Consider the following 25,179-nt stretch of genomic DNA (forward strand, 5'->3'; position numbering starts at 1 on the left):
GCTACACCAGCCCAAACTGGCCAACCAAAGAATCATGAGCAAATGAAATACTTGTGGTTTTAAGCCTCTGGATTTTGGCATAGTTACACAGCCATAGGTAACTGGTACGTCAGACTTCCTCAACCTCGCCAGGGCGCATTCAAAACTGCAGCTCTTGAGGGCAGCTTTGATCATTCTTCTGCTTAATAAAAGCAGAGAATCTGGAAAGGACGAGAGAAAGAAATGGTGCAAGCACGCAAAGAGGAGAAAAGGTAGACATGGGAAATGAGCAGCAGGTTGTCCAACAGAGGCCCCCCCCCCCTTGCCCCCTGAGCATACTTGGTGGTGCCTAGGAGCTCAGGTTCAGGCTCAAGTACAACTGTTCGCCGGGGTCCGATGCCAAGCAAGTTGCATTACTTCATTGCTCATCGCTAATAGAATTTATAGAGAACCAACATCAGGTTGTTGTGGGGAGAAAATGAACCATTCTTGTGAAAACACTCAGCGGAGTGCTTGGCACAATGCACCCTCAACAAGGGTTATTGATTAGCGATGGCATTACTGTGCAGGTTATTGTTAATCTTGATCATGGAAGGGGTATTCAAAGGACCATCCGGAGCGTGGTGGTAACAAAGCTGATTTTACTCGGCTGTGTGGGTCAGATGCTGTATCCACGGTCTCCAGACCTCACAGCAATCCTGCAGCACGGACATGTCAACATCCTCGTTTGTCCTCATTTCATTGTTGAGAAAACTGTGACAAAGAAGGAAGCCATGGGACAGGTAGTAGGGCTGGAACTCAAAGCCAGTCTGTCCCGCTGCAAAGCATGCACTCCTCCCTCTGCCTGTGCAGCCTCTGCTACACTCCCACAAAACACAAAACACACAAGAGCATGTGGCTTCTCCCCTTCCTACACTGCGCCAGACCGGCTGAGCACTGACCTTATGGGGGAGGCATTCAGGAAGGGCTTCCTGTGTATTGGCCAAGCAGCTGCACAGACCCTGGGAGCACTTCCCCCCTAAAAAGCACCCTTCCACCTCCCTGGGCTGATGAGGGCTTGTCCCAAGGAGGGACTTGCTCATAGTGGAAACCGAAATACACTCTAAGGCTGGGGGTGGAGGCACCGTAAGGAGGATGCACGGTACGAAGCTGATGTCACCGAGGAGATACTGAAACCCAAATTATTGCCTGCATCGTGGCACTGACCAACCTGCAGACCCACACGGAGAAACTGAATGAGAAAAAGAAGGATCCAGGAGACTGGTGACTGGGGTACTTGTAGATCCGGTAACATGTGCCTCTGGGAGATGTGGGCGTGCCACATGGCCCCCCAGGCATGCTGGCCCTGAATCCAGACACTGGTCAGGGAAGAGAGACACGCTGCCGCAGAAGAGAGAAAGGAGTCTGTCCCGGAGCAAACCCCAGCTCCCTCGGTGGCCTAGGTAGGGCCACTCTACCTCTCTGAGTCTCAACTTCCTCATCTGTAAAATGGGGAGAGGAAGAGGGGGAGGCTGCAAGAACAGAAGGGAAGGGAAAGACCCTCAAAGGGGAAGCAGGGCAAAGGAGGGACAGTTTGAGGGACCGGAAGCCAGATTGCCTCCTTCAATGTCTGGCCAGTGTAAGGGCAAGATGGGCCACAACCGCCATGTGCTTCTTGTCCAAGAGGGAACATTCTGGACTTCCAGGATTACTAGGCTATTTATGCAGGTTTTACTGTATGTTTGAAATTTCACTTTCCAAGGGAATTTATTTTTTTTTCCACTGGAATTTAATGTAGGGATGTAGGACTGTGGGACTATTAACACCTCCAAGGGGGGGTGAGGTGGGGTCATGTTCCCCCAGTGGCACACCTTTCTTGAGGGGACATGTGAACAATTTGCCCCAGGTGTGGGTCCATCCTCAGCTGGTGCTGGGGATGCCCCGGCCACTCCTGCTCTCACAGATCTCCCCACTCCTCGCCCCACCATGGTGTTCCAGGTCCCTTTGATACAGAGGACACTAGCTGGACCTCTTCCAGACCCCATCCAAAGGCTCAGCCCGAAGGGCTAGCAGCGAACACAGGAGCCCACCTATGGGGCTCTTTTAGGGATACTGCCCCCAGGTCTGGGCTGCACACCCACTTCCCGGTACTCACAACCCCTCCCCCAGCACACAGAGAGGAAACCCCTTCCCTGTACGTGCTCAGCAGGTCCCGGATGGGGACAACTCCCCAGCCTCCTAACCTGAAATGCCCCCCTTTGGTCTGGAAAACAGCTAGGACTCCATTATCACCCCTCCAGAGCACCCACATACCCTGCACCTGCTACTGCCCCACACCAGCCTCTAGAAAAGTTTTACAATCTCTGGGAAATTCTGCCCCAAACCATTGCTTATCTCATTTAATTGTCACAACTCTTTGCATAAGTTCCATTAAGAGCATTTTCCACATGGATAAACTGAGGCCAGAAGGTGATGACTACCCAGCTCCAGTCTACCCAACAAAGTAAGTGGCAGAGACAGGGTTCGAACCCAGCTTGTGTAGCTCCCAAGTTGTGTTCTCAGTGACTGAGATCCTTGGCCTCCCACAGCAGTGGGGGCGACCAGGACAGAGTCCAGGGGAGGCTGTCCCTCGCCTTCTCCCTGGGGTGAACAGCCAGCACATCTGGTTTGGCCAAGATGGTGCAGTCGCAGGGGCTCCCCCAGACCCGTTCCTATGGTGGGCTGGACAAAAGTCATTTCCATTGCTTTAATCAGTATTAAATCCCCGCTAAAGCAATGTCTTCCTGGCAGCTTTTGTGGGGGGTCATGCTCAGCACAGAGGGCTGCCCACGTTCCAGCATCTGCAAGGTGAACAGACGGCCAGTGAAGACTTGCCACCTGTCCTATCTGATCAGTTTTGCTTTTTCTCTCCCGCGTTCTGGTTTCAAAGTTTCTGCTTCATCGCGCCCTTAGCCTGCACCCATTCTCGATGACCTAGAGCAGGGTTTCCAAACTGCCTGTCCAAAAGGGACAGCTCTTTTTTCTTCCATTCTATTCTAGACTGGTATTTTTGTAAAAGGCAATAAAAATGAATTTTTAGAAACAAATGAGATTTTTTTTAAAGCAGAGACATACAGAAATACAAGCCCTGATTTTTTATTATTAGATTTAAAGGACATAAAATGACTGTCAAATTGCTATGAAAGTCTCTAAGCTCTTAATGCCTGGACTTATCTGCCTGTGGACCAGTAAGAGCGTGCAGACCAGTACCACCATCAACAGCACTGGTGTGGGAGGTCAGAAATACTATGTGGGGTAGCCCGGGTGGCCCAGCGGTTTAGTGCAAACTTTGGCCCAGGGCATGAGCCCCGGGGTCCCGGGATCAAGTCCCAAGTCAGGCTCCCTGCACGGAGCCTGCTTCTTCCTCTGCCTGTGTCTCTGTCTCTATCTCTCTGTGTGTCTCTCATGAATAAATAAATAAAATCTTAAAAAAAAAAAGAAAAAGAAATAAGATGTGACTGCATCCAGAGTTACACATTTGAATGTGCTTTCACCAAAGTATGCAATAAAGGCATTGTAAACAATAAAAAAATTGATAATATTTTCATTTGTTTATAAGGCAATCATTTTGTTTCTGTTGTGTGAATTCTACTTCAAATGTTCTATCAAATGGAAAGCTAATTCATCAACGAAGATCAAAATTTTATGTCAAAATTAGAGAAGACTGAAATATTTTTAACATCATGTTTTTACGTTGTCAGTAACTCATTACAGTTGTATAAAATATAAATACATTTTAGTAGTCTTTTTTTTAAAGATTTTGAGTAATTAATCTCTATGCCCATCATGGGGCTCAAACTGACAGCCCCAACATCAAGACTTGCACGCTCTACCGACCAAGCCAGCCAGGCACCCCTAGTGTTCACTATCCCTGCAGCCACCAATATCAAGCGTGGTGTCCCCCTTCACGTGTGCTGCTTCTTGTCCACGTGTACGTATGCTGCTTCTGCCTGCATGTGCACACAGTGAGAGCAGTTGGGACTACTGTGCATCACAAAATTTAAAGTGTACTTCATAAAAAATAAGAGTTATTTATTTATTTTAGAGGGAAAGAGCAGGGGGTTGGAGCAGGGGCAGAGGGAGAGACAGTCTTAAGCAGACTCCGAGCTGAGCACGGAGCCCCAACTCAGTGACCCCGAGATCACGACCTGAGTGGAAACCAAGAGTTGGACACTTAACCAACCTCACCACCCAGGCACCCCCACTAAATACTCTTTAATTGCCATGTGCAACTGCTCCAATTACCATGGTAACCGAGGTCACAGTGATGGTTGCATTCACTCCGAATATACTGAAAATCATTGGATCGTACTTTGTTATTAAAAAAAAAAAAGTACTAGGGATGCCTGGGTGGCTCAGCTCAGGGCGTGACTCCAGGGTCCTGGGATCGAGTCCCGTATCAGGCTCCCTGCATGGAGCCTGCTTCTCCCTCTGCCTAGGTCTCTGCCTCTCTCTATGTCTCTCATGAATAAGTAAATAACATCTTTAATAAATAAAGCAGTAGACTCACTCACTCATGGAACCTCACTGGTTGAGGCCTATCTCTCGAGGATGCTCGCTCCCCAACCCGAAGGGCTAGGCTCCAGTCTCACACGTTTTCTGCTTGTGATGGCGAAGTGGCGTCATCTCATCCCCTCAGCAACCTCTGGGGAACGTCTGCTCTTCTCCAAGTGTCCACAAAGTCTCCTGGCTTTGTTCGGCCAGGGGGAGGACCCGTGCCCGCCATGGACCTAGAGGTAGACTTAGCCTCACCCAAAGCACATCACACCCGACAGAGTGTGTGCCAGAGGGAAGGCAAGGGTTGATGGGCAGCTGGAATGTCGGGGGTCCCCCCTCCTCTGGCCCCTGAGGACCCCGCTCTTCCCTCAGAACACGTCCTGCCCACATTTGTCACGGCCGCAGGGTGCTCTCCCTCCTGGGCCGTGGGCTCCCTCCCAGAATGTACCTCCGTACGTCTCGGAGAGAAAACCCTGTCAGAGCCAAGGTGCTGCGATGGGAGAGCGCTCAGAACTTCCCGGGGGGTTCCCGTCGCAGGACTGTTCGGGGCTGAGCCGGCTGCCATGTCTCCTTTGGCTTCCCTGGGCCAGGCTGTGTCCTCCCCATCTGGCTGCCCCCCAGTTAGCTGGAGAAGCACAGAGAATATATGGACACATAATAACATCAGTTAATAATAGATATCATTGAGGACCTGGGTGGCTCGTTGGTTGAGCCTCCAACACTTGATTACGGCTCAGGTCGTGATCTCAGGGTCATGAGATCGAGCCCACACACGGCTCTGTGTCAGGCATGGAGCTACTTAAGATTCTCTCTCCCTCTGCCCCTGCCCCTCTCTGAAAAAATAATAATAGAAACTATTACTGTCATTTCTCTCCCAAGTCTTGGGTATATGATACTTCTTTTTAAAAGCCCTTATTTTTTGGAACAGTATTAAACTTACAGAAAAATGGAGATAACAGTGTAGAGTTCCCACAGACCCTGGGCCCACTTTCCCCTCGTATTTACATCTTACATTAGCGTGATGCATCTGTTACAACTCATTAACCAATACTGCTGTGTTGTTACTAACTAAAGTCCCTAGCTTATTCCGATCTCCCGTGTTTTAACCTCACATCTTTCCTCTGCCCATCCAGACCCCATCCAGGACCCCACACTGTGTTTCATCATCACGTGTCCTTGGATTCCTCTCTAGATGTGACCATTCCTCAGACTTTCCTTATTTTTGATGACTTTGACAGGTTGGAAGAGTGCTGGTTGGGTACTTCTTAGCAAGACCCACTACTGGAATGTGTCTGGGATGGCTTTCTCCTGATTAGACCAGGGCTGCGGTTTATTGGGAGGAAGACCCCAGAGACAGAGAGCCATTGCCGTCATGTCAATCACTCGCACCATCAACACAGGACACAGGACCGCTGATACTGGCCTTGATCACCCACCAGCCTTCCCCACCATAAAGCCTCTCTCCCCACCCTCCCTTCCAGGCTGTATGCTTTAGAAGAAACTCACTGTGTCTAGCCCACACCTGGAGAGTGGGGAGACATAATCACCCTCCCTGAGGACAGAGTGTCTGCATAAATTCTTTGGAGTTCTTTTGCATGGGATATTTGTCTCTTCTTCCCCGTGTGTTAATTCATTCAATCATTTATATCAGTATGGACTCACAGATATTTATTTTTTGCTTTGGGTGATAATCTGCTACCACTTGATTTATTTTGTTGCTCTTGGGGATGTTGTGAATGTCCAAAATACCTTCAAGCCTGACATCATCCATTCAAAATCAGGCTCGTGTTTGGCATGGATTCGAGCCGCAGGAAACCAGCCCAGATGACACACAGAAATCTCCAAGCAAAAAACAGAGCCAGGTAGGCAGCAGGTCTGTGGGAAGAGATTGATGGGTCTCATTAGAAAGCTGTAACCCACCTCCCGTGTCTGCAACGTTCGCTCCCCCTTTCACACCACTTGTTGTGCTGAGCCCCTGGGACGTGCCGCACAGCATGCTGAACACCGGCTTGCCGGGTCTGGAGGGAACAGCCATAAACAGGTAATTATGACATGGAGCCATCCAAGCAATGCTGCCACAGAGGTGCTGTTTGTGTGTGTGGGATCTTAGATGGAGTCAAGGTCAGGGAAGGACATCCCAGGGAAGGACACAGTATAGACAGCGTGTAAGAGAACCTGTCTTTCGGGAAGGAACCAGGCTCTGGTGGGTCACTGATAAGGTGGATAAGGCATTTGGGGCAAGGATGTGAGGCTGGAGATTGTGGGGGAAAGGACAAATGGACTGTGAGTCAGTCAGGACTCAGCTACGAAGCTACCAGAATGGAAACTAACCCTGGTGATCATAAGCGAAAGGAATTTTACTGGAAGGCACACTTGGAGGAAGAGCTTCAACTGCGATTAGCAGAGACCCTCCTGCAAAAGGGATAACACACAGGGGTTCATTCTGTCACACAAACAAAGTCCAGGGGTTGGAAGAAGAGAACTGATTTGAAGACCGCCCCCCCCCCGTAAACTCATCAGAGGCCCCAGCGCTTTCTGTTTCGGCTCCACCGTATGTGACTTCCATCTTCAGATCATTTCATGGTCTAGAATGGCTGCTAGAGCTCCAGCCCTTGCTTCCACATTCCAAGGAAAGGAGGGAGGAGGGAGAGATGACCAAACAGCACACTCTCCTGAAAGTCCCACCCAATACTAATGCATACATCCCTTTGGCAGGGACCTCCTCATGGCCACAGCAACTTGGAGAGAGGCTGGGGAATGAACTCTTTTGGCCAGCAAATTACACATCTTAAAAAAAAAAATGGATAAGGGATCCCTGGGTGGCTCAGTGGTGTAGCGCCTGCCTTTGGCCCAGGGTGTGATCCTGGAGTCTCGGGATCGAGTCCCACGTTGGGCTCCCTGCAGGGAGCCTGCTTCTCCCTCTGCCTGTGTCTCTGCCTCTCTCTCTCTCTCTCTCTCTCTCTCTCTCTCAGCCTCTGTCTCTCATGAATAGATGAATAAAATCTCTTTTTAAAAAATGGATGAAATTGAGAAGGTCACCCAGAGGATCTGCCACAAAAAAAAAAAAAAATACCAGGGGGCTCAGTGAGCCAAAGCGAAGCTAGAGAAGCAGGATGAACACTGCGCAGGACCCAGGGGCCCTCTGGGACCGGGCAGGGGAAATGACAAGCAATGACCTCACTGCTCTGCTGCAGAGATCTTATCTCCCTGCCACTTGCTTGAGTTGCAGTCACGTGCTCCCAGACAGGTGTACCCAGGCGGCCACTCTAGGTCATATGACCAAGCTCGGGGGGGGGGGGGCAGGAGGGGATCCCCACCATCCTCTGGCCTCTGAGAGTCTCCTGCTGCGGGGAGGGGAGTGGCGAGGGGTGAGCCGCAGAAGGCAGCCCGGGGGACCCCCGCTGGGACTCCTCCTGGAGAAAGTCCCCATCTCAGAAGGGCCCAGAGCCTCTGGATCCAGCTCTGCCTTCCACTAGCTTCTCCCATGGGCTCTCCTGCCACCTCTTCCCTCTTCCCTTTCTAGACTTTTCTATGCTCTCAGTGCCACCAAGGCAATAGTTAAGGAGGCGGGGTCGGAGCTGAAGAAAAGTGGTGGCCACACCTTGAGCTCTTGCCGAATACCAGACCGGACACCAGGGGCTCCGCAGGCAGAGACACCACCTAGGATCCCGGGGGGCCAGCACCCTGGGGGCTTCAGATCACGGCGCCGGGGGGTGTAGGAAGGGAGCCTGAAGACGCTGGGCTGGCTCCGCTCTGCCCCTTCCCAGGGCCCCTGTGATTACTACGAAAGCCAAGCAGCTCCTACCAGCCAGGAGGTTCAGGCTCTGGAGCCGATTGCCAAACACAGACATCAGTAACAATCAAATCACATAACCCTACAATTAAATAAATTATATCAGAAACAAAGGTAATAGGGGCACCTGGGCGGCTCCATCGGTTGAGCATCTGCCTTCGGGTAGAATTATGATCTCGGGGTCCCAGGATGGGCCCTGCCTTGGTGTCCCCACCCGGCGGGGAGTCTACTTCTCCCTCTCCCCTCCACTTATACGTGCCGTCTCTCTCTCTCTCTCTATCTCGCTCTCTTTCTCTTTCTTTAAAAAAAGGTTTTATTCATTTATTCATGAAAGACAGAGAGGCAGAGACATAGGCAAAAGGAGAAGCAGGCTCCATACAGGGATCCTAATGTGGGACTCGATCCCAAGTCTCCAGGATCACGCCCCGGGCTGAAGGCAGCACTAAACCACTGAGCCACCCAGGCTGCCCAATGAATAAAATCTTTAAAAACAAAACAAAACAAAAAAAGGTAATAAACATCCCAACTCATCACTTTCTCTTTTTTAAAAAATTATTTACTTATTTACTCATAAGAGACACAGAGAGAGAAGCAGAGACACAGGCAGAGGGAGAGGCAGGTTCCCTGCGGGGCACCTGACGTAGGACTCGATCCAGGGACCCCAGGATCATGCCCTGAGCCCAAGGCAGATGCCCCACCACTGAGCCCCTGAGGCGTCCCAACTCATCACTTTCTGATGACTTTTCTTTTTTTGGGGGAGGGGGATTTGATGATTTTTCTACGTATTGCTGTCATCTGCGCTCTCACCTGTTGTACCAGCAGCGCGGAAATCCACTGAAACGACGTGACGAGCTGCTGAGCCCTCCTCCTGACTGCGCTCAGTCCCGTCACGCTGGGAGCTTGAAATCGGCCGCGGTGGGAACATGTGCCCCGTGGAAACGGGCAAACACTGCAAGTCAGGGTTCTCCCCTCCTCCAAGCCTGTTAGATTTACCATCACACGGCAGTCTGTCCACGTGCTGCGTAGTTCTGGAAACAAATGAGACAGGGACATTTATTTATATTTTTAAAACATTTTATTTATTTATTTGACAGAGAGAGGAAGGGAGAGAGAGAGAGAAAGCACAAGTAGGGGGGTGGCAGGCAGACGGAGCCCAGCGCAGGGAGCCTGACGCAGAACTCAATCCCAGGACCCAGGAATCATGACCTGAGCCGAAGGCAGATGCTTCACCGACTGGGCCACCGGGTACCCGAGACAGGGACATTTAAAACAAAGTTCCATTTTAGTCCAACAAAATGAAACTCATCCTATGCACGTATTAATTCCATATCCACTTTTTGCTTCCTCTGCTGTGACCCTCACTGACGATAGCTGTGGTTTCTGAGCCCTGCTAGATCCCAGGCACAGGGATCTGTATCCTCTTATTATCACTTTCAAGTTCTATGTGGTTAATGTCCCATTTCATGAGCAAGAAGACTGAGGCACAGAGAGATTAGGACACCGCCCAGGATCAAACCTTTTGCTCCCTGCCACAGGGTCTGTTGTCTGGCTCCCTGTGTGCCTGCCTCTCTCCAGCCCCAAACACCCCAGAATCCCCAATTATGTCACTGCACGTATTGTCACTTTAAATCCCCATTGGTCTCCGTATCCACTTCTTCTGCTTTTCCTGAAACGTCATTTATTCTTTGGCTTGAGTGATCCCCTTTCCATATTCTCCAGCTCTGTGTGATCGCATTTAACTGCGACAGTGATAAAGCCCTTTTCTTTAGACAGATCGAGCCAAAGCAAGAGGCAGTTTATAACCTTCAGCGGATAATTAATGCATGTGACAACCCACAGGCACTGCACATACTTCAGCAGTGGGATTAGGAGGAGTTCACCAGCCTCAGAGCTAGAAATAAATCACAGGGGGAGGCCTGCACCCCTCCCCCTGGGAACTCATACTCCGAGCCTGCCACCTCCCCCTGCCCACTGCATCCTTGTTAACGGTGTTGGAAGCCAGTGTGGTCACCCAAAGGGGGAAACAGAGGCAGGGAAGTGACTCACCCAGAGCATCAGCAAATCAGCACCAGGGGTGTGTGTGGGACACAGGAGTCCTGGGCAGAACCCAACCGAGAACCGGGGTTACCTCACGCTGAGTCCAGGGTTTATTGAACGGCTGAATGAAGGTACCCCCAAGTCCTCCTTTCTCCCTGTGATTATGTGCAGGGTGTTACCTCAGAGCCTCTGGCTTTGTGGTGTCTTTCTTGACCTGCCTGCTCGGTAAACCCCTTAGGGTGTGGAACAAAGTGACCTGAGCTCCCTACATTGAGTCCCTTCGTCTTTACAGTGAGTAAAGCCTACCTCACGGGGCTGTTAGGAGGAGTGGGCTCACGCTGCATCTCCTGCAGAGATGCTCCTCTGATGGGGGCACCTAGAGCGCCTGCCGGTCGGATGCGGGAGGCCGCAAAGGCCCGTGGTCCCCGTTCTCAATGCACATCTGCGGTTGGGAATTCATCTCGTGCATTGGGTCGAGTGACCAGGACTCTCTGTGCATCCCGTAAATGGGCTTTAAGGACACACCTACGGGGAGAGACTCGTTCCTAAATTGGCAGCCCAGGGCCGCCTCCATGAGCAACAAAGGAACTCTGAGCTCCGCTGGGCTGGTAATTACCGTCCCCACCTGGAAAAAACCCTGGTGACTCAGCTGGGTGGAAATGCCACCTAAGCCTCAGGGACAGGAAAAGAGCTGGGACCTCGGCCAGCCCCGGCGGGAGGCAGCTGTCTGGTTCCCAGTGGAGAGCCCATGTGGGTTCTCACTTGCCTCTCGGGAAAGACCACACAGCTGGGGAAAAGCTTACTCTTCTGGTGCTTCACCTCGCTCAGCCTGGCCTGTGGAGGGACTTAGGCGGGCTCTGAAGTCCTGTGAATTCACCACAGGGTGACATTTAGTCTGGGACAGGCCACCAGCAGTACCCCCCCGGGAACTCTGGAGGGCAAGGATGAGGCCTGGTTCCTCACACACATCGCAAAGCCAGCAGCAAGTGCTCAATAAATAAATCATTTTGCCTGCTTCAAAACAACGCTTTAGGAAAGTTCCACCGTCTCCAGGAAAAGGACATGTGGCAGCAGGCAGATTTTGAGGACAAACAGTTTGCAAGGTCCTTGGCATTATGAGCCAGCTGAGGCCTTATGTAGATGGGAGCAGAGCCCTGGGTGCACCTGTGAGAGGCGAGGCCGCAGACGCAGACTTGACAAGAGCGTCAGAACGCAGGGTGCTGCGCGAGGACGACGGCAGGCCGAGGCGCCCGAAAGGGAGGGGATTCCATGTAAACCCGGCCAGAACCGTGTGTACCTGTCGTCCTGGGGTCCACCTCCTTCAGAGCAAGGGGGTGGCTTGTATTGAAATATGCGGATTTGTCTGTATTTCTTGGGAGAACATAAGAGTTTGGGAGCTGGAGGGATGTGTCATCCTGTGTTTCTTTTCTCTCCGCTGATGCGCCAAGTCGGGGACTCTGGTTCAGATGAACATAGTCGTTTGCCTTAAAGGGTCAGGAGGCAGAAGGTGCGACTTAGAGTGGCCCCGTGCACCGCCGTGGATGCTACTTGCTGCTCCTCCTCGGGGCCTGAGCAGGGGAGCACCTTCTGCGTCCAGCTGTCCCCTTCCAATCGATAAATCAAGCTGCAAGTATTCACGGAGTACCCACTACGTGCACAATGCCAGGCTGCGTGCCGTGGAAGGGCAGGGAAGCGGAGGTCAGGTAGGCCCGCCGGCCTGCAGAGCATGGGCAGCTGCTGCTGCAGTGTCGCAGGCCCGCACAGACTGTGGGGGTGCCCACTGGGGACAGGAAGGGCCTTGGGGGCGGCGGGGGCTGGTCCTGGGGCGTGGGCCCATGCCCGGCTCATTTCCCCTCGTGGCAGGGTCCCTGCTGTCCCTTTGGACCTTGACTCTTTCAGTGCAAACCTGGACCTCAGGCCAGGTCTCTGCCCAGACTCAAAACTGGGGTCCAACAGGCACATTGAACTCACTGTACCCCAAATGGAAGACCCCCACTCCCAGCAAGCTGTCCTTTCCCCTGGAGCCCAGGCCTCTTCGTACCCCCTTCCCACGTCTTCCCTCTGCCCATCCCGTCCACCCAATCCAGTTCCTGTTGCTGTCCCAGGCCACAGCTTTTCTAATCCATCCTGTTGTTTCCAACCCCACCTGGACCCCCAGGGCCGCCCCAGTTCCTGGCCTGCCCTGGCCATTGTCCTCTCAGGACTGTGAGGGCTAATCTACATCCATCCAGTACATTCCCTGTATGCTCAAGTCAGCCAGAGTCCATTTCTGTGGCTCGTGCTCAATTAACCAGAACCGCCCCCTCCTGCCGCTGCCCCCGTGCAGAGCTGGTCACCCGGCAGATTCAGGGCTCCGACTCTTTGCCCCTACCCTTCCTCTGACTCCCCTCAAAACAGCGACAGTCATGCTGTGTCCCGATCTTGGAGGCAGAAGGCCCCTGGGTCTCTGGGCCTGGTGGGCTCCGTGGTGGGGACCGGCTCCCTCAGCTCCCGGCCGCTTCTCTCAGGGGCCCAGTGGCAGGGCCCTGCAAGGACGCCCCTGCCCAGCCTGGAGTCCAACACACCTAAGTCACAAGGCGGCAGATAAACACTGTCATCTGAACCCGTAGTGTCTGTATCCTTGACACGCAGCAACACTGAAGCACGTTCCCTTCCAAAGAGAAGGAGCAGCTAACAAATGCTGCCAACACTTCCCAGAGCCAGAGCTGACCAGCGTCTCCCAGTTGCTCCGGTGGAACCACGGCTGCCATGGTGAAGGGAAAAGAGCACAGGCTTCTGAGCACTAAGTAGCTGGGCTTACATCTCGGCTTGGCGGCTCCCTAGCTGTGGGGCCCTGGACAGGTCACCTAACGTGTCAGGTTTTGTGGGGGTTTTTTTTATAAGTTGTATTTATTTAAGTCATCTCTACCCCCAACATGTGGCTTCAACTCAGAACCCCGAGATCCAGAGTCTCACACTCTTCCAACTGAGCCAGCCAGCCCCCCCACACACCTAATGTTTTTGGGTCCCAGTTGCTTTGTTTGAAAAATTAGGGACAGTGACACTTGCTTGTCAGACTGTCATGAGCAGGGAGGAACCTAACATGCACCAGATGTCACATGCAATAATGTGTACGCTCCACCGTCCCCCTGGCCTCTGCCTGGGTGTTTGAGGGAAGGGGCAGGAGGGCCCAGCCTCTCTGTGCCTCCCCTGTCCGCGTGGGCTGTGGGCAGCCCGGACCTGAGCAGGCTGGGGTCCAGCCCTCCTGCCCTCTGGTCACAGCCTCGCGACACAGGCAGCTTATAGGACAGGCCCTGGCCAGCCTGGTTGCATCCTCATCGGGGCATAAGGTAGTGGTTGTGAGTCAAGCCTCCTCAAGTTCATAATCAAGCTGCAGTTTGCAGCTCCAGGGGCTTCCTCCTTGGTCTAGAGCTTGGGAGGGAAGCGGCAAGTGCCATTCATTCAGCAAATATGTGAATAGCTTCACCCATCCCAACCCACTAACAGCCTTGGGGGTGGTACCGGGAGCCCCGGTTTACGGGTGACCCTGAGCTCCGGAGAGGTAGCAGCAGGAGGGGTGAGGGTTTGGACTCAGGTGGCCCAGCCCCCCACCCCTGTCCCTGCTCTTAATGCCGGGCACCCTTTGGAGCCTCTGCTAGCGCACCCTGTACCGTTCATTCGGTCCACTAGGCACTGGGACCTGCAAAACATATTAGGCTTCGAGGTCTATTTTAAGACAAAGCAGCGGCTGGGAGGAAATAGATAAGGAATTCGTGCTTCCCGGAGCTCTGGGTCGGGCCAACCCTCCCATCGTGGATCGGACACGGCAGCAGCGGGTGAGGCCTAAGCCAGGTCAGAGGCGCACGTGGGGTGGCTCCCTGGTGCTCTGCGCCTGCAGGCGGAAATCACCAACCGGATATCAAAACACACCAGCCGCTGCGAACGCATTTAATAAATGCACAGAAACATCCCGAAAGAGGAAAGGACAGGCAGGCCGTCTAAGGCGGCGGGACCGAGGCTGCCTTGAAGGAGGCATGCGTGGAAGTCCTAACGCTCCGGGAAGCACATCAGCTGCTCACAGGCACGTGCTCCTTTTCTCTTGAACAATTAATGTACAGTTAGTGAGGGTGCGTGTGGCAGGAAGAGGGCTGTGCACCCGGCGGGGGGCGGGGGGCGGGAGGGGGCCCGGTGGGTGCGGGGGCGGCTCAGCTTTGCAGGTCTGCAGCTTTCGGGGTGGCCCGGCTCCGGCTCTCAGCGGCTGTGGTCCCAGCGGCTCCCCGTCTGGGGCAAAGGGCCTGCTGGCGTGTGAAGGAGTGCTCGCCAAGGTGGGCTGACGCTGCGGCCACGAGCCCCTCCTCTGGGTGTGTGGGGTGCAGCCCGGTGGTGGCGCTGGCCTGTGCCATGTGATGGAGTGAGGTCAGCCTGGGGCGGGGACAGGAGAAATATTTCCATCAGAGCCACAGACTCCCTCGTGTTCTCTGGCGACCAGTGTCGCCTCCCAGGACGTGCTGAACAAGCCCTCAAAGAGACTGCTGGGTGCACCTCTGGAGACTGGACGCTGGCCTGCAGCTGCCACCCTGATGCTTGGGCAGGCTCTGGTCACAGGAGGCAAGCAGCTAAGCCCAGGCCCAGCCCATCAGGGAGGGGACTGGCCAGAGAGCTGGCATCCTGTCACACAGGGCCCTGTGCTTAGAAGATGGACCTATGATTGGGGTTCAATGTCCTGCTGTCACCATCTGGAAATTTTCTCTCTCTCACTTTCTTTTCTTTTTTTGAGAGAGCAAGCGAGAGCATGCATGCACCCAGGGAGAGGGAGAGAGAGAAATCTCCAGTGAACTCCACACCCAGCGCAAAGCCTGACTCGATCTTACGACACTTCAGTCATGACGTGAGCCAAAGTCAACGGCTGGATGCTTAACCGACTGAACCACTCAGGTGCCCCTTGAAATTCTTAATAACTATATCTTTGGGTTTTGTGAGTGAAGCCCAGGGACAGTGATGCAGACTGGGTGGGGGGCTGAGGGCCTTGGCTCACACTTGGCCCCACCCCCATCACCTCCCGGCCTCTCTGCCTCCTAGGGTCCTGAGTCCTGTCCAGCCTCTCCTTTCCTGCACCCACCCCGGGGCTGCCGCCCTCCACCCCTGGCAAGTGGGGCATAGTAGCGGCTGCCCACCACACCCTCTCTGATCCAAATACCAAACACGTCCCTGTGCCGACATCACATCCCTTGGAGGTCGCTGTCCTCTATGATCGGGGTGATGGTCCACAGAGAGGGGAGGTAGACCTTCTGTCTCTGGCCAGAGTGCCACATTTTCATTTTGCACTGGGATCACGAATTCTATAACTATCCCGTGTAACCAGGGGAGAGACAGAAGCCATGAGCTTAGAAGCTCCAGCAAGACGGACACCTGGCTGGCTCGGTTGGCGGAGCATGTGGCTCCTGATCTCAGGGTTGTGAGTTCAAGCCCCACACTGGGTATAGAGATTGCATAAAAAAATAAAATCTTACAACAACCCAGAAAACCAAAATGATCCAGCAGAAGGGGACAGCTCCCCCAGGGCCCCTCTGCCTCCTGTCAAGGAAACAGCCTGGCCTGGAGGCCACGTGGCTCGTCCCACGGGATTCTCAGCCTCTGCTTGAAGCCAGCACCCCCTGAGCGGGGGAGGCTGAGCACAGGCGGTGTGGCAGCGCCTGAGGGTGAGGACAAAGCAGGGACTTTGGAAGGGCACTGTGGCACCTTCCTGGTATGTGACAGATACAGGAAAAGGACTTTAAGGCCTGGAAATTGCCCGCGAATGCTGGGCCGTGCCTTCCTGGCTCTGACACAACTCTGGGAATGGATGGCGTGGGTCACAGCTTTGTAGATGCTGGACTTATATGCCTCGGCTGCTGTCTGTGGCCTTGGGAGGGAGTTTGGATTCCATTTGGAAGGTACCTGGAGGCCACAGAAGAGGTCCCTGAATGGGGGACTGATGCAATGCCATTTACACTTTAAAATTGTCCCCCCGGGATCCCTGGGTGGCGCAGCAGGTTAGCGCCTGCCTTTGGCCCAGGGCGTGATCCTGGAGACCCGGGATCGAATCCCACGTCGGGCTCCCGGTGCATGGAGCCTGCTTCTCCCTCTGCCTGTGTCTCTGCCTCTGTGTGTGTGTGTGTGACTATCATAAATAAATAAAAATTTTTTAAAAAATAAATAAAATAAAATAAAATTGTCCCCCCGACTGCCGTGTGGGGAGCAGGCTGGTAGGGAGTGCAGACGTGAACCCACGGAGAGCCGGGCGCGGGGCCCTCCACCTGACTCCCGGATCCACTGGCCGCACTGCCGAGGTCCCAGCATGCCTTGCAGCCACCCCTGCCCAAATGTGCACTGTGCCTCGATCCACGTGTCCGGGTTTGGAGGCAGCCGAGGCATCTTCCCTCTCCCCCAGCCTCCATCAGCGCAAGGTGCCGAGCCAGATTGAGTCCCTCCCACGCCCCGCAGCCTCCGTGATTCTCCGCACAGTCTTCCCACCACCTCACTCCGAGGCTCTGGATGAGTGTTCAGAAGCTGGCGAGATGCAGGAGCCTCTTGCGCACACACACAAACGCCATGGCAACCGCAACTGCGTGACAGCAGCAGAGGAAGGCAGCCTGGAATTCGCCAACCCAGAGAGCCAACCATCTGCGAGGCCAAAGCCTCCAAATGTCACCTTTTCTGAGTGCTCGCCTCGGCCCAGCTTTGCACAGAGCAGAGGCGACAGTTAAGCGGCGTAAGAATAAACAGCGGGTGCCCACGAAGCCCCTGTGATGCGTGCACTTTGCTGTCCCGGTGTGACCGCGTGGAAGGGAAGCCAGAGGGACAGGTCTGAGCTGGCGGGCGAGGGAGAGTCGGTGATGGGAATTAGGTCATTCGTGAGCGGAGCGGGTCTGTCCACCCCCTGCACCCCAACGCCCATCAATCTTTAGGAAGCCCACTGTCCACAGAGGCAAAGGTCTGTGTGCATCTGGACCAAGGCCCGATCAATTCAACCCTCTGGAGCTTGGGTTTCCTTAGCCTTGCCTGTCATCCTACTGATAGTGACAGTAATGGCTTTCCCACGGAGTGTGTGACATCTGCTAGGGTGGTGCTGAGCCCTCCGTGTGTATCATCTCATGCACCCGGCAACAACCTTCGGAGGAGGCACCCCGATCACCTTCTGGACTAGGGTAAGAGAAGACGCTGAGTGATGGTCAGTGCCCAGGGTCCCCCAGCTGCTGGGGGGAGGGAGAGGGGACTGCAACTCAGCAGGCCTGCTCCAGGGCACGAGCTCTCAACCTCCACTCAGGGGTCCAGGCAGCCCGACTGGTGCCCTGGTCCGAGCGCTGGCTCTCTCACGTGCCTCCTGGGGAGCTCTCGCACCAGGTGCCACGCATGGGCAGGGGCCAGCCGGGTTGGAGGGTTGAAGTCCGGCCTCGACCACTGACCTGTGACACCCAGTGTTATGGGCTGGAGCAAGCCCACCGCGGGTGAGAGCCGGGTGGGGGGGGGTGGCGATGGCATCCTTCACCGCAGCAGCGGCCTGCGCCAACGCTGGTCACCAGCTCCCTGTGCCCACCTGCGTTCACACATGGCTCTGCCACTCCGCGGTGCCGGCCCAGGTGTAGGAACACCTCCCCACACCATGCGGGGGCCTCTCCCTTGGCCTTTCTCCAAGCCGGAGTCCTGCCACCAGCTGCCAGAGTGAGCGGAGACAAGGGTGGGAAGAAGGTGCAGGCTCTGCGGACTGGTTTGTGTGGTCTGTGGAGTGGGGGAGAGACCGCCAGAGAGGCAGCCACTCGCCCATGTGTGGCATTCGAAGCACTGCGACTCCATCCACTGGGAATGGGACCCCCAGAGTAGGAAAGATCCAAATGGAAGAAGCATTTATTTTATTTTTTAACATTTTATTTAGTTAAGAGAGACAGGGCACAAGGGGGAAGGGGGAGAGGGCAGAGGGCAGAGGGAGAAGGAGAAGCAGCCTCCCCAGTGAGCAGGGAGCTGGACACGGGACTTGATCCCAGAACCCCAGGATCATGACCTGAGCTGAAGGCAGATGCTTCACCGACCAAACCCCTCAGGCGCCCCATAAGAAGCATCTTAGAGGACCAATCCACAGCACGTGGAAACCGATTAGATGTGGGGTTTTGGAGCAGGGGATTGAGAATGACCCTGGCGTTGGAAACGAAAGGCCTAGAAGCATCCAAATATGCCTCCTGGGCCACCCCGCCCTACCTGGAAGCTGCCCAGCGTCGGGGTGGGGGGTGTCAGGAGTGGTGTGAAGCCAGAAGAGAGCCCAGTGGGACCACCCCTGGGAACCAAGAGTGGATAAGGGCAGCCAGCCAGAGTCCCTGAGGAAACTGAGGCCCGATAGCCAAGAGCCCAAGGCCACAGCAGAACCCAGGGTGTGGAATCACAGGCTCGGGGCTTCTGGAGGCAGGACGGACGGAGTTTTCTTCTACCTGCTGCCTAACTCCCCCCACCCCCCGCCCCCCTGGCATTGAGAGGACACTGGCAGCAAGTGAAAGCTCATCTCAGGACAGGGTGGGGGAGGCTGCTCTAAGAAGGGGGCGGGTGCAGGGCAGGATGGGGGCTGTTAGAAGAGCGGGTGACGGGAGGAGGAGCTGTGTGGGGAACAAGCCCCGAATCTGGCTGAGGATGTAGAGTCAGCGGTGGCGGAGGGACCGGAGCCAGTGGCCCAACGTGGGGGCTGGGAGCTCGGGAGAGGGGCTGCGTGGGCACGGCTGGGCGACAGGTGTCCATGCTCCACTGCTGGGCCCTGCCCGCGGCCTACCCTGCCCCTTCACGCAGCTTCCCTACCCTGCCTCCGTGTCCCCCGGCACGCTCATGGCCACCCGGCAGGCTGGGTCGCCTCCCCAGCTGACTCCACGTTCCCTGAGACCTTGGCTGTGCCCAGCTCATCTCTGGAAGCTCAGTTTCCTGCCAGGCCATCCAGCCGCAGCCACGTCCTCCAGACCTGGGGGGCGGGGGGGGGGTCGTCTCCTCAACTCCTCTCTGCCTCCTGTCGCCCGGCCCCAACCCCGTGGTCCTGAACAACAGACATTTATTTCTCACTCTTCTGGAGGCTGGAAAATCCAAGATCAAGGTTGGCAGCTTGGGTGTCTGCTGGGAGCCGCTTCCTGGCTTGCAGGCGGCCACCCTCCCACGGTGTCCTCCCAGGGCAGGGAGAGAGAGCTCTGGGGTCTCTTCCCCTCCTTGGAAGGACATCTGTTCCTATGGGGTCAGAGCTTGACCCTTACGGCCTCTCTAAGGGCTCTGTGTCCGATACAGTCATGTGGAGGGTTAGGGCTTCGGCCTACCTAATCGTGGAGGGGACCACAATTCAGTCCACGTCGCCCATCCAGTCGTAGTGAGTCCTGCTGTTTGTGTCATGTCCCCCAGAAAGATTTGCTGAAGCCCTGACCCCACGTACCTGGGAATGAGACTCGACTTGGAAAGCATGTCTGTGGACATAATCGGGTTCCTTCATTGGCTGGACCTTCCTCTAAGGTGGCTGGTGCGCTCGTAGGAATGTGGGCCAAGGACCAGATACATGGGGAGAGCTCCGTGGGATGTCGGATGCAGAGCCTGGCGGGATGCAGCTGCAGGCAAGGGGCACCAAGTACGGCCACCACGCCCAGAGGCTGGAAGGGGCAAGGAAGTACCGCCTTCCAGAGCCTTCCAAGGGAGCCCCACCCTGCCCACACCTGCATTTCAGGCTTAGGGCCTCCCAAACTGTGAGACCATACATTGCTGCCCTTTTAAGCCAAGTCTGTGGCACTTAGTGGTGACAGCCCCAGGAAGCTGACATCCCTGGAGGGCCCAGCCTCAGCCCAGGCCAGGCCCTTCATCCAACAGCCCTGCAGGCCTGGCAGGCTGTCACCTGTGGGTGCCCAGGTGACCTGAGCTGTCCCACACCCTTGCCCGTGCTGTTCCCTCTGCCTCACCCGCCCTCCCCTGGTCTGCCCGCATGCTCCTGCTCATCCTTAAAAACCCAGATCGGAGGTCATCTCCTTGGGGGAGGCTGTGATGACTTCCCAGTATAGATCTTCCTCAACTTACCACAGGGTCACGCGCCGATAAACGTTGAAAACATCGTAAGTCCAAGATGCACATAAGGCACCCAATGTGCCGACCCCCACGGCTGTGCCACGCCGGCCTTAACGTGCCCACAGCGCTCACGGGAGCCCACGGGTGGGTGGCAACACCACACAGCACAAAGCCTGTTCTGTAAGAAAGTGTCAACGGTCTCATGTGATTCGTTGAATACCTGCTGACAGTGACAGAAGGGCTGTGCGCGTGCAGAACAGTTGCCGTCGCGTGGGTCGTTGACCTTCGAGATCGCTGGGTGATGGGCCCAGAGCTGCGGCCACGGCCACTACTCAGAATCACCGGAGAGGACTGGGACAGTATCCCACCACACATCCCCAGCCCCGGAAAAGATCAAGATTCAAAATCCCAAATAAAGGGACGCCTGAGTGCCTCAGTGGTTGAGCGCCTGCCTTCAGCCCAGGGCGTGACCCCGGGGTCCCGGGATCGAGTCCTGCGTCGGGCTCCCTGCATGGAGCCTTCTCCTCCCTCTGCCTGTATCTCTGCCTCTCTCTGTGTCTCATGAATAAAGAAATAAAAATCTTTAAAAAAAAATCCCGAGTACGGTTTCTGCCAAATGCATACAGCTTTCGCACCATTGTAAGGTCGAGTCTTCGTAGGTTGAGCCGTTGTAAGTCGGGGCTGTTAGTCAACCATTCCCTCTGTGGCTTCCTCAGGCCCATCCCCTGCCGCAGCGGGTTCACTGCTTCCTAGTTTGCTCTATGTCGTCCTCCCCGCCCCCTGAGCTCGAGCTCCGAGGGCAGGATCAGAGCCCACGGCTGAGACACGATGATTCAGGTTGGTTGAGTGCGTGGTCACTTGACGGAAAACCAGGGCCACTTCCACACGACTGGCTCTGTGTGAGCAGGAGTTAGCAGGGAGTGATCCAGGCTTTGTGGGACCCCAATTTTTTCTTTACAATTTGGGGAAGGGTCCCCTTTAAGACAAAGAACACAAACCCAGGTGCTTTGAAAGTGGTCTGGGTGAGGGAGGGGACCCTGAAGCTTCTGTGACATCACGGCTGTTAGTTTGGGTGTGAAGTCGCGGCTTAGGTGCGAAGGGACACGGCCTTACAGGCGCACCGACAGCGACACCCCCGGTCGCAGGCGCTGCTGCCACGTTTCCCCACTTCCTCCGCCCTGACCGCGACCGCAGACCGCACTTTCACACTTTCGAGGAGATTGCTTCCCCTTGAGATGGCAGGTCGGAAGGAGGCAGCCCAGGAAAGGCCTGGTCCCCGCCCAGCTGCCAGGGCCAGTGCAGAGCTCAGCTGGCGTTGGTCGCCTCTCCTGTGCTGTCCAAGCCCAGTCCCCCGCGGGCTCCCGGGCTCCCGGATGTCCCCAGGGGCAGCGACACGTGCAGAGAAGGAAGCTGCGTGTGGAGCCCGGCTAGGTCCCCAGCTCACTGGTCGTGACCGGGGAGTGGGCCTTGCTGTCCGGGGACTACTCCTTCCCAAAGCTGCCGGAGGAGCAAGTGACTACCAGGCGGGCGGCTTGGGATGGTGGGACTGTCCTCCCCCATCGACCCAGAGGCCAGAAGTCCAAAGTCCAGGTGTGGCCAGTGCTTCCTCCCCAGGCTCAGGGGGATGATCTTCCTGAATCTCCTGGTGCTGGTGTTGGGGGGCTCCTGGCGGTCCTTGGCGGGTGGCTGCACCCCTCCAGCCTCTGCCTCCCTCTCGCGTGGCCCCTCCCTGCGTCTTCTCTCTCCTTGTGAGATGTAGAGTGTAGGACTTTGGATGTAGGATGTGCCATTGGATGTAGGACTCACCCCAAATAGGATGACCTCATCCTGAGATCCTTTGCTTAATCTGCCAAGGCTTTTTCCAAATAAGGTCACGATTACAGGACCTGGGGTTGGGGCGTGAGTGAGTCTTCCTGGGGACACTGTGGTGGGGACCCCGCATTGTGGACAGGGGGCCCAAGACAAAGTGAGGCAGTGAAACAGAGGGGCTCTTGCTCCCCCAGACAGCCTCCATCCAGGGGCCCAGCCCCCACCTGCCTGAGCTCCCCGCTGATCTTCTCTCCCGTCTCTGCGGTGACACCAGAGCTTGGGGTGCTTCCTGAGCCCTCCTAGCGCCCCCCCCCTGCAGCAGCTGTGCAGGAACTCTAGCCACTCCTCCGCCGCTGAGTTCTGCTCCCCTCTCCCGTCCTTCCCTGGGGCTTGTCCCTCGCAGTCCTGGGCCCCCCATACTCTGGCCCCACATCCTCCCCTTGCCTCCCCGTCCTCCTGGACTCCCGGGCTCCTCTCCGTGGCCTCCCCCCTCTTTCTCGCTGCAGCAGAGGGTGATGGGCATCTGCCGGGCACCTCTGTGGAGGATTCCCGATGGCAGTGAAGGGGGCCGGGAAGGCCCCCAGTCCTGAGCGTCCACCAGGAGGGACTAGCTCATGAGCTCACTAGCCCCTGTGCTCGCCCCCTGTGTGTGTGGGGGTGCCGGGCAGGGGGGTGGGGGAGCTCCCAGCCTGCATCCTCCCTCCTTGCCTTTCTCTGCGGAAGCGCCCCATGCACACCTGCACACCCCTGGGCTCTGCTGCATGCCCGGGACCGGCTTGGTTGCCACCTCCTCCTGCCTCGGGCCCCAATCCCAAAGGTTCCATGGAGGTAAGCAACCTCACTGTGGGGGTGCAAACCAGCCCACCCCAGTCCCCAGCAGGCTCCCCTCCTGGCCCAGGTGGCCTGTGGCTCCCTGCGGCTGGCTCCCAGGCAGGCTCTCCTCCCTGGTTACATCCAACGAACACAGGAGGAAGAGCAAGACGCCCTCTGGCTCTGACTCAGAGCATCTCCATCAGCTTCTCATTTCCACTTTCCAGCAATGGAGGTGACTTTCCGGTCCTCGCCTGCCGCCTCTCTGTGTCCTAGCGGATTCAGGGGCGAGGGGAGCGGGCCAGGCTTAATCAGGGTCCTTGACTCCCCCACCCGGGATACGCAGCTCGCGAGGACGCAGGGAGGGCAGGCCTGGGCCTGGGTCATCTGCAACGACACGCACGACATGCCCGGAGCCTGGGTGCGCAGTGGCCGCTGAATAACATCTGTCCCCCGTTACGGAGCGGGAGGCGGGGGGCGCGCTCAAGGTCACACAGCTGTGAATGGGGAGCCGCTTCAGCGGGGCATCAGGGCCTCACGCAGGAGGGCGAGGCCTTCGTGGCCTGGGAGGCGCCACCCGCGCGGCCTCCGGCCTCCGGAAGCAAGGGCAGGGGTGCTGAGCGGCCAGGGCCCCTCCCCGCCGTCCTCCAGCCACCCGGCCTGCGCCCCCCCCAGCCTGCGCCCCCCCAGCCTGCGCTGCAGGAAGCCCTCCCTTGGTATCACTTCCTGCAGAGGAAGCCTCCTTTGTCCTGAGAAAAAAATCTGGCCCTGAGAGGGCCAGCCTCCTGGGGGCCATTGTCTGGCACTTCCTTCTTGGCATCGGGCCTGGGCTCCAGGGGCCTGGGCTCCAGGGCTGCTCCCAGGCTCGCTGTCGCCCCGAGACCCTGGGCCTGCGCCCCGCGCTCATAAACATTCTGGAAGCAGCCGGTCAGCCACAAACATTTGCTAGGGGCCCTGAGATGACTATGACTCCAGGAGATAAGGGCGTGTGGGAGACCCCAGGCCAGACCCCGCAGAACCACCCAGAACCACCCAGAACCACCCGGCCGGCCCTTCCTGAACTCCACACCCTCAGAGGCTGGGAGATAACAGACGGGCAAGCCTGTTGTTCCCAGGATGGCCGAATGGAAGCAGCGCAAAGCGTACCGTCTTCGCCACGTCTGGCGCCCAGCTCCGTGGCAGCACACACACTCGTTGTGCAACCGTCACCTCCATCCACCTCCAGAACTCCCTCCTCTTCCCAGACTGACACTGTGCCCATTACACACGGACTCCCTGGCCCCCACTGTGAGCTCCGCGATGCCAGGGCTCTCGGAGCAACGGGGTCACGCCGCGGCTGTCCTGTGACAGGCCCGTCGCGTTGACCACAGGGCCCTCGACGTGCATCCGCGTTCGAACAGCTGTCAGGGTTTCCTTCCTTTTCAGGGCTGCGTACTACTCTATCGCGTGCGTGTGCCCCACCGTCACCTGCATCGGTGCACAGACGCCGGGGTCACTCCCACCTTCCGGCCACTGTGAACAGCGCCCCTGGGAGCCGGAGTGTGAAGGTACCTCCCGCAGACCCCGCTTTCGATTCTTTCCAGTAAACGCCCAGAAGTGGAATTGCTGGATGAGAGGGAGACGCAGAGACAGAGACAAGGCTGGAGAGAAACTATGTACGGAGAGAGAAGCCGCCAGAGCGAGTCAGAGAGTGAGACGGAAAGGCGGACACACAGACAGACGGACACAGTCCAGTCTGCGCTCCAGGGCCTGACACACGGCAGCCGCTCAGGTGCGATCGGCTCGAGGCCTGGGAGCCTGCACACGGACCGTGGCCGCCAGCGTGGCCGGGGGCACAGCCCGGCTGCCCACCAGGAACCAGCCGGAGCCAGGCCTAGTGTTCGAGCTCCTGCTGGGTCCCGGGCACAGAGAGAGACAGAGACAGAGAGAGGGAGAAACAGAGAGACAGAGGGAGAGAAACAGGGGAGACAGGCAGACGGACGGCCTGGCCCGAGGCTGAGACAGTCGGGGCTGCGGCAGGGGGCCAGCACGCCCTTCTCCAGAGCCCGGGTCAGTCAGCTGTCAAGCTATAGGCAGGCCTCCTGTGTGCCTCAGGGGAGGGAGCCGGGCTCCAGGGGCTAATATACAATGTGATGACACCATGTTTGGCCCAAAGAAAACAACCCAGAGAAGCCGGGCTAGTTCTCAAATCAGCACCATGTCATCAAGCG

The sequence above is a fragment of the Nyctereutes procyonoides genome, unplaced genomic scaffold (assembly GCF_905146905.1).
Source record: "Nyctereutes procyonoides isolate TBG_1078 unplaced genomic scaffold, NYPRO_anot_genome, whole genome shotgun sequence".
Lineage (NCBI taxonomy): Eukaryota > Metazoa > Chordata > Mammalia > Carnivora > Canidae > Nyctereutes > Nyctereutes procyonoides.